General features: G+C 46.3%; 7 non-coding genes across 7 annotated transcripts; 4 read left to right on the top strand and 3 right to left on the bottom strand.

The window, feature by feature from the left end:
• Positions 1 to 231: 231 nt before the first annotated feature.
• On the bottom strand, positions 232 to 303 carry trnaq-cug (transfer RNA glutamine (anticodon CUG)). Its single transcript has one exon. It is a non-coding gene; the product is annotated as a tRNA-Gln (tRNA).
• Positions 304 to 554: 251 nt separating this feature from the next.
• Positions 555 to 637, bottom strand: trnal-cag (transfer RNA leucine (anticodon CAG)). Its single transcript has one exon. It is a non-coding gene; the product is annotated as a tRNA-Leu (tRNA).
• Positions 638 to 1,762: 1,125 nt separating this feature from the next.
• trnaq-cug (transfer RNA glutamine (anticodon CUG)) lies at positions 1,763 to 1,835 on the top strand. The gene has a single exon. It is a non-coding gene; the product is annotated as a tRNA-Gln (tRNA).
• Positions 1,836 to 3,406: 1,571 nt separating this feature from the next.
• On the top strand, positions 3,407 to 3,489 carry trnal-cag (transfer RNA leucine (anticodon CAG)). The gene has a single exon. It is a non-coding gene; the product is annotated as a tRNA-Leu (tRNA).
• A 2,256-nt stretch (positions 3,490 to 5,745) lies between these two features.
• On the top strand, positions 5,746 to 5,817 carry trnaq-cug (transfer RNA glutamine (anticodon CUG)). The gene has a single exon. It is a non-coding gene; the product is annotated as a tRNA-Gln (tRNA).
• A 573-nt stretch (positions 5,818 to 6,390) lies between these two features.
• Positions 6,391 to 6,473, top strand: trnal-cag (transfer RNA leucine (anticodon CAG)). Its single transcript has one exon. It is a non-coding gene; the product is annotated as a tRNA-Leu (tRNA).
• A 1,027-nt stretch (positions 6,474 to 7,500) lies between these two features.
• Positions 7,501 to 7,572, bottom strand: trnag-ucc (transfer RNA glycine (anticodon UCC)). The gene has a single exon. It is a non-coding gene; the product is annotated as a tRNA-Gly (tRNA).
• Between the last annotated feature and the right edge of the window lie 882 nt (positions 7,573 to 8,454).

Raw genomic sequence — 8,454 nt, 5'->3', positions numbered from 1 at the left:
ACTCATGTTAGTCCTTGCGTTGAAAGCGTCTATCAAAGGTCATGTCGTCCTTGCATTGGAAGGCTGCTATCAAAGTCATGTCAGTCTTTCTCAGCATCACTGTAGGAGTCAGAGATCTGACAACATTGTGACCGAGACAACCCTTGTTTGCTATGGGTGTCACTTCTGAAACAACGGCGACAGGCCTACCTAACTGGTACTTACATGTTGTGTTCAGCCTACTTTAAAACCAGGTCCCACCGAGATTTGAACTCGGATCGCTGGATTCAGAGTCCAGAGTGCTAACCATTACACCATGGAACCACCGTACACGCTGATGAGACCACTGCGGGACATGTTCTTACATATATGTATGTCATTGCAGCGAAGGGGTACAACAGTGCCAGTAACACAGAAGCTACCATGAAAAAGCAGTCTTTATTGGGTAATTGGTAACTTAGGTGGTCTATGTATACAACCACGTTCTAATTCTTCACGGGCCATAAATATGTTTGCGGCTAAAAGTACGCAAAGAGCTACAGGCCAATCAGTGGTTCCAGTGAAAAATTTCTTTTTGTCAGAGGTGGGATTCGAACCCACGCCTCCAGGGGAGACTGCGACCTGAACGCAGCGCCTTAGACCGCTCGGCCACCCTGACTGTTGGAGGCCATTTTTTTGTGCAAATTTTGCAAAATATCAGGATAAAAAGCACGTCATACCACCATACGGCGCCATGCCGTGATATATCATGGCTCAACTTTGCCGCAATGCAAGGTCATCCAGTAAGGAGATGTGTTGGCCATTTGTGCAAAGCACACATTTCTGGTAGACCTTAATGCCGTATATCTACTGTTTACCTCCAAACAGCCCATGTGTTCTTTTAATACCATGGCGATCAGGCCCAAAAGTATGGCATGGACTGGCAAGTTTCAGACACCGATGGACGGTGGCCCACTGTATTACAATGTCAGAAAGGCATTGGAAAGAGGCTGTCAAACTCATGTTAGTCCTTGCGTTGGAAAGCGTCTATCAAAGTCATGTCAGTCCTTCTCAGCATCACTGTACGAGTCAGAGATCTGACAACATTGTGACCGAGACAACCTTGACAGCCTCTTTCCAACGCCTTTCCGACATTGCATTACAGTGCGCCACCGTCCGTCGGTGTCTGAAACTTGCCAGTCCATGCAATACTTTTGGTCTTGATCGCCATGAGTAATATAAGAAGACAGGGAGCTGTTTGGAGGTATACAGTAGATATACGGCATTAAGGTCTACCAGAAATGTGTGCTTTGCACAAATGGCCAACACATCTCCTTACTGGATGACCTTGCATTGCAGCAAAGTTGAGCCATGATATATCACGGCACGGCGCCGTATGGTAGTATGACGTGCTTTTTATCCTGATATTTTGCAAAATTTGCACACAAAAAAAACGGCCTCCAACAGTCAGGGTATCCGAGCAGTCTAAGGCGCTGTGTTCAGGTCGCAGACTCCCCTGGAGGCGTGGGTTCGAATCCCACCTCTGACAAAAAGAGATTTTTCACTGGAACCACTGATTGGCCTGTAGCTCTTTGCGTACTTTACGCCGGAAACATATCTTATGGCCCGTGAAGAATTAGAGCGTGGTTGTATACAGTAGACCACCTAAGTTAACCAAGTTACCCAAAAAAGACTGCTTTTTCATGATAGCTTCTGTATCACTGGCACTGTTGTACCCCTTCGCTGCAATTACATACATATATGTAAGAATGTGTCCCACAGTGGTCTATCAGCGTGTACGCGTGGTTCCATGGTTGTAATGGTTAGCACTCTGGACTCTGAATCCAGCGATCCGAGTTCAAATCTCGGTGGGACCTGTGTTTTAAAAGGCTGACACACAACATGTAAGTACCAGTTAGGTAGGCCTGTCGCCGTTGTTTCAGAAGTGACACCCATAGCAAACAAGGGTTGTCTCGGTCACAATGTTGTCAGATCTCTGACTCGTTACCGTGATGATGCTGAGAAGGACTGACATGACTTTGATAGACGCTTTCCAACGCAAGGACTAACATGAGTTTGACAGCCTCTTTCCAATGCCTTTCTGACATTGTAATACAGTGGGCCACCGTCCATCGGTGTCTGAAACTTGCCAGTCCATGCAATACTTTTGGGCCTGATCGCCATGAGTATTAAAAGAACACATGGAGCTGTTTGGAGGTAAACAGTAGATATACGGCATTAAGGTCTACCAGAAATGTGTGCTTTGCACAAATGGCCAACACATCTCCTTACTGGATGACCTTGCATTGCGGCAAGTTGAGCATGATATATCACGGCATGGGCCGTTATGGTGTATGACGTGCTTTTTATCCAGCGATCCGAGTTCAATCGGTGGGACCTGTTTTAAATGGTTTTAAGTAGGCGAACACAACATGTAAGTCCCGTAGGTAGGCCTGTCGCCGTTGTTTCAGAAGTGGACACCCATAGCAAAACAGGGTGTTCTCGGTCCACCATGTGTGTCAGATCTCTGACTCTACAGTGATGCTGAGAAGGACTGACATGACTTTGATAGCCGCTTCCAACGCAAGGACCTAAACATGGTTTGACAGCCTCTTTCCACGCCTTTCTGACATTGTATACAGTGGGCCACCGTCCATCGGTGTCTGAAACTTGCCAGTCCATGCAATACTTTTGGGCCTGATCGCCATGAGTATTAAAGAACACATGGAGCTGTTTGGAGGTAAACAGTAGAATACGGCATTAAGGTCTACCAGAAATGTGTGCTTTGCACAAATGCCAACACATCTCCTTACTGGATGACCTTGCATTGCGGCAAAGTTGAGCCATGTATATCACGGCATGGCGCCGTATGGTGGTATGACGTGCTTTTTATCCAGCGATCCGAGTTCAAATCTCGGTGGGACCTGGTTTTAAAGTAGGCTGAACACAACATGTAAGTACCAGTTAGGTAGGCCTGTCGCCGTTGTTTCAGAAGTGACACCCATAGCAAACAAGGGTTGTCTCGGCACAATGTTGTCAGATCTTGACTCGTACCGTGCTGCTGAGAAAGGACTGACATGACATACTTTGATAGACGCTTTCCAACGCAAGGATAACATGAGTTTGACCGCCTCTTTCCAATGCCTTTCTGACATTGTAATACAGTGGGGCCACCGTCCATCGGTGTCTGAAACTTGCCAATCCATGCAATACTTTTGGGCCTAATCGCCATGAGTATTAAAAGAACACATGGAGCTGTTTGGAGGTAAACAGTAGATATACGGCATTAAGGTCTACCAGAAATGTGTGCTTTGCACAAATGGCCAACACATCTCCTTACTGGATGACCTTGCATTGCGGCAAAGTTGAGCCATGATATATCACGGCACGGCGCCGTATTTTATCCTGATATTTTGCAAAATTTGCACACAAAAAATGGCCTCCAAGAGTCAGGGTGGCCGAGCGGTCTAAGGCGCTGCGTTCAGGTCGCAGTCTCCCCTGGAGTCGTGCGTTCGAATCCCACCTCTGACAAAAAGAGATTTTTCACTGGACCCACTTCTTGCCCTGTATCTCTTTGCGTACTTTACGCCCCAAACATATCTTATGGCCCGTGAAGAATTAGAACATGCTTGTATACAGTAGACCACCTATGTTAACCAAGTTACCCAATAAAGACTGCTTTTTCATGGTAGCTTCTGTGTTACTGGCACTGTTGTACCCCTTCGCTGCAATGACATACATATATGTAAGAACGTGTCCCACAGTGGTCTTATCAGCGTGTCTGGCGGTTCCATGGTGTGATTGTGAGCACTCTGGACTCTGAATCCAGCGATCCCAGTTCAAATCTCGGTGGAACCTAGTTTTAAAGTAGGCTACCCTCAGACTGAACACAACATGTAAGTACCAGTTAGGTAGGCCTGTCGCCGTTGTTTCAGAAGTGACATAGCAAACAAGGGTTGTCTCGGTCACAATGTTGTCAGATCTCTGACTCCTACAGTGATGCTGAGAAGGACTGACATGACTTTGATAGCAGCTTCCCAATGCAAGGACTGACATGACTTTGATAGACGCTTTCCAACGCAAGGACTAACATGAGTTTGACCTTTGGCCACCGTCCATCGGTGTCTGAAACTTGCCAGTCCATGCAATACTTTTGGGCCTGATCGCCATGAGTATTAAAAGAACACATGGAGCTGTTTGGAGGTAAACAGTAGATATACGGCATTAAGGTCTACCAGAAATAGGCTGAACACAACATGTAAGTACCAGTTAGGTAGGCCTGTCGCCGTTGTTTCAGAAGTGACACCCATAGCAAACAAGGGTTGTCTCGGTCACAATGTTGTCAGATCTCTGACTCCTACAGTGATGCTGAGAAGGACTGACATGACTTTGATAGCAGCTTCCCAATGCAAGGACTGACATGACTTTGATAGACGCTTTCCAACGCAAGGACTAACATGAGTTGACAGCCTCTTTCCAACGCTTTCTGACATTGTAATACAGTGGGCCACGTCCATCGGTGTCTGAAACTTGCCAGTCCATGCAATACTTTTGGGCCTGATCGCCATGAGTATTAAAAGAACACAGAGCTGTTTGGAGGTAAACAGTAGATATACGGCATTAAGGTCTACCAGAAATGTGTGCTTTGCACAAATGGCCAACACATCTCCTTACTGGATGACCTTGCATTGCGGCAAAGTTGAGCCATGATATATCACGGCATGGCACCGTATGGTGGTATGACGTGCTTTGGGGCCTGATCGCCATGAGTATTAAAAGAACACATGGAGCTGTTTGGAGGTAAACAGTAGATTACGGCATTAAGGTCTACCAGAAATGTGTGCTTTGCACAAATGGCCAACACATCTCCTAACTGGATGACCTTGAATTGCGGCAAAGTTGAGCCATGATATGTCATATCACGGCACCGTATGGTGGTATGACGTGCTTTTTATCCTGATGATGTTGTCAGATCTCTGACTCCTACAGTGATGCTGAGAAGGACTGACATGACTTTGATAGCAGCTTCCATGCAAGCTGACATGACTTTGATAGACGCTTTCCAACGCAAGGACTAACATGAGTTTGACAGCCCTTCCAACGCCTTTCTGACATTGTAAACAGTGGGCCACGTCCATCGGTGTCTGAAACTGCCAGTCCATGCATATTTTGGGCCTGATCGCCATGAGTATAAAAGAACACAGGGAGCTGTTTGGAGGAAACAGTAGATATACGGCATTAAGGTCACCAGAAAGTGTGTCTTTGCACAAATGGCCAACACATCTCCTTACTGGAGACCTTGCATTGCGGCAAAGTTGAGCCATGATATATCATGCACGGGCGCCGTATGGTGGTATGACGTGTTATCACGGTACGGCGCCGTATAGTGGTATGACATGCTTTTTATCCTGATATTTTGCAAAATTTGCACAAAAAAATGGCCTCCAACAGTCAGGTTGGCCGAGCAGTCAAAGGCGCTGCGTTCAGGTCGCAGTCTCTCCTCGAGGCGTGGGTTCGAATCCCACCTCTGACAAAAAGAGATTTTTCACTGGAACCACTGATTGGCCTGTAGCTCTTTGCGTACTTTTAGCCGCAAACATATTTATGGCCCGTGAAGAATTAGAACGTGGTTGTATACAGTAGACCACCTAAGTTAACCAAGTTACCCAATAAAGACTGCTTTTTCATGGTAGCTTCTGTGTTACTGGCACTGTTGTACCCCTTCGCTGCAATGACATACATATATGTAAGAACGTGTCCCGCAGTGGTCTCATCAGCGTGTACGGCGGTTCCATGGTGTAATGGTTAGCACTCTGGACTCTGAATCCAGCGATCCGAGTTCAAATCTCGGTGGGACCTGGTTTTAAAGTAGGCTGAACACAACATGTAAGTACCAGTTAGGTAGGCCTGTCGCCGTTGTTTCAGAAGTGACACCCATAGCAAACAAGGGTTGTCTCGGTCACAATGTTGTCAGATCTCTGACTCCTACAGTGATGCTGAGAAGGACTGACATGACTTTGATAGCAGCTTCCCAATGCAAGGACTGACATGACTTTGATAGACGCTTTCCAACGCAAGGACTAACATGAGTTTGACAGCCTCTTTCCAACGCCTTTCTGACATTGTAATACAGTGGGCCACCGTCCATCGGTGTCTGAAACTTGCCAGTCCATGCAATACTTTTGGGCCTGATCGCCATGAGTATTAAAAGAACACATGGAGCTGTTTGGAGGTAAACAGTAGATATACGGCATTAAGGTCTACCAGAAATGTGTGCTTTGCACAAATGGCCAACACATCTCCTTACTGGATGACCTTGCATTGCGGCAAAGTTGAGCCATGATATATCACGGCATGGCGCCGTATGGTGGTATGACGTGCTTTTTATCCTGATATTTTGCAAAATTTGCACACAAAAAATGGCCTCCAACAGTCAGGGTGGCCGAGCAGTCTAAGGCGCTGCGTTCAGGTCGCAGTCTCCCCTGGAGGCGTGGGTTCGAATCCCACCTCTGACAAAAAGAGATTTTTCACTGGAACCACTGATTGGCCTGTAGCTCTTTGTGTACTTTACGCCGGAAACATATCTTATGGCCCGTGAAGAATTAGAACGTGGTTGTATACAGTAGACAACCTAAGTTAACCAAGAACGACTGCTTTTTCATGTAGCTTGTGTTACTGGCACTGTTGTACCCCTTCGCTGCAATTACTAACATATATGTAAGAAGTGTCCCCAGTGGTCTCCTCAGCGTGTACGGGGGTTCCATGGTGTAATGGTTGCACTCTTACTCTGAATCCAGCGATCGAGTTCAAATCGGATCTCGGTGGGACCTGGTTTTAAAGTAGGCTGCCCTCAGACTGAACACAACATTTAAGTACAAGTCAGGTAAGCCTGTAGCCGTTGTTTCAGAAGTGACGCCCATAGCAAACAAGGGATGTCTCGGTCACAATGTTGTCAGATCTCTGACTCCTACAGTGATGCTGAGAAGGACTGACATGACTTTGATAGCCGTTTTCCAACGCAAGGACTAACATGAGTTTGACAGCCTCTTTCCAACGCCTTTCTGACATTGGATTACAGTGGGCCACCGTCCATCGGTGTCTGAAACTTGCCAGTCCATGCAATACTTTTGGGCCTGATTGCCATGAGTATTATAAGAAGACAGGGAGCTGTTTGGAGGTAAACAGTAGATATACGGCATTAAGGTCTACCAGAAATGTGTGCTTTGCACAAATGGCCAACACATCTCCTTACTGGATGACCTTGCATTGCGGCAAAGTTGAGCCATGATATATCACGGCACGGCGCCGTATGGTAGTATGACGTGCTTTTTATCCTGATATTTTGCAAAATTTGCACGAAAAAAATGGCCTCCAACAGTCAGGGTGTGGTGTAGCCTTCTGTGGATTGGCTCACAGTTTCAACCTCATGTACACGACACACACACACACGTTCACAACTTTGTGCAAAAGACCCCAAAGATAGATTTACTCACAAGTGAGAAGCGCAAGAACTTTTGAGAAACTCCTTGCTGGCTGCCCTCATGCATTGGCCAGGAATCGACCCTGGGTCAATTGCTTGGAAAGCAGCTATGCTCACCACTATACCACCAATGCCATGAGAAAAGATGATTTCGCTCTTACCGCCGCGGCCTAGGGATCGACTGACTGTCAAGGAATGTGATTTGAGCACTGTGAGGAACAATATTTGATTCGAAAATACCTACATTTATTCTGTGTTTAGTATTATGTAACCAGGGATGTATAGTAACGAAGTGGAACTACTTAAGTACTGTACTTAAGTACTAAAATGCAGTATCTGTACTTTTTTGGAGTATTATGTTTTTTCCCCAAACTCTACTTTTACTGCACTACATATTTGTGATGAATTTAATACTTTTACTCCTCCGATCATTTTTCTGTGCTGAAATGTTACTCGTTACTATTGAGCATCACAGCCGGACACGGATGAATGACGAGGCTTATTTCAACAACACCTGCAATGATATGCTGAACGGTTTGGTAACAGGACTCGGTTTTGTTCGGCCGTAACCACGACCACAAAAAAACAACATGAACATCCCGGTCCAGACATCAACCCGCTCGTGCGCCTACGGCATACCACTGACCACCCAGGCGCGCGCTCTCTCACCATCTCCCCCGCCCCCTCGCTCGCATTCATTCGACGGCATTCACAGACATGGGGAAATAACAGAACTCTCTAAAAATCAATTTCACAATCAATTTTATTTGTATAGGCCAAAGTCACAAAGTACAATTTGCCTCAGAGGGCTTGTACAATCCTGTACAAGGGAGTGACACCCTCTGTCCTTAGACCTCGGTTCGGTGGGAAAAACTTGCCCCAAAAACCCTCAAACAGGGAAAAAATGGTGGAAGAAACCTCAGGAAGAGCCACAAGGAGGGATCCCCTCCCCAGGAAGGCAGACGTCAAGTGATGTTCACGTGTAAGGCAAATCACACACAACAATTGTAAATGAC

This window comes from Larimichthys crocea, unplaced genomic scaffold, assembly GCF_000972845.2.
Source record: "Larimichthys crocea isolate SSNF unplaced genomic scaffold, L_crocea_2.0 scaffold167, whole genome shotgun sequence".
NCBI lineage: Eukaryota > Metazoa > Chordata > Actinopteri > Sciaenidae > Larimichthys > Larimichthys crocea.
This window is presented reverse-complemented; position numbering and strand designations above follow the sequence as displayed.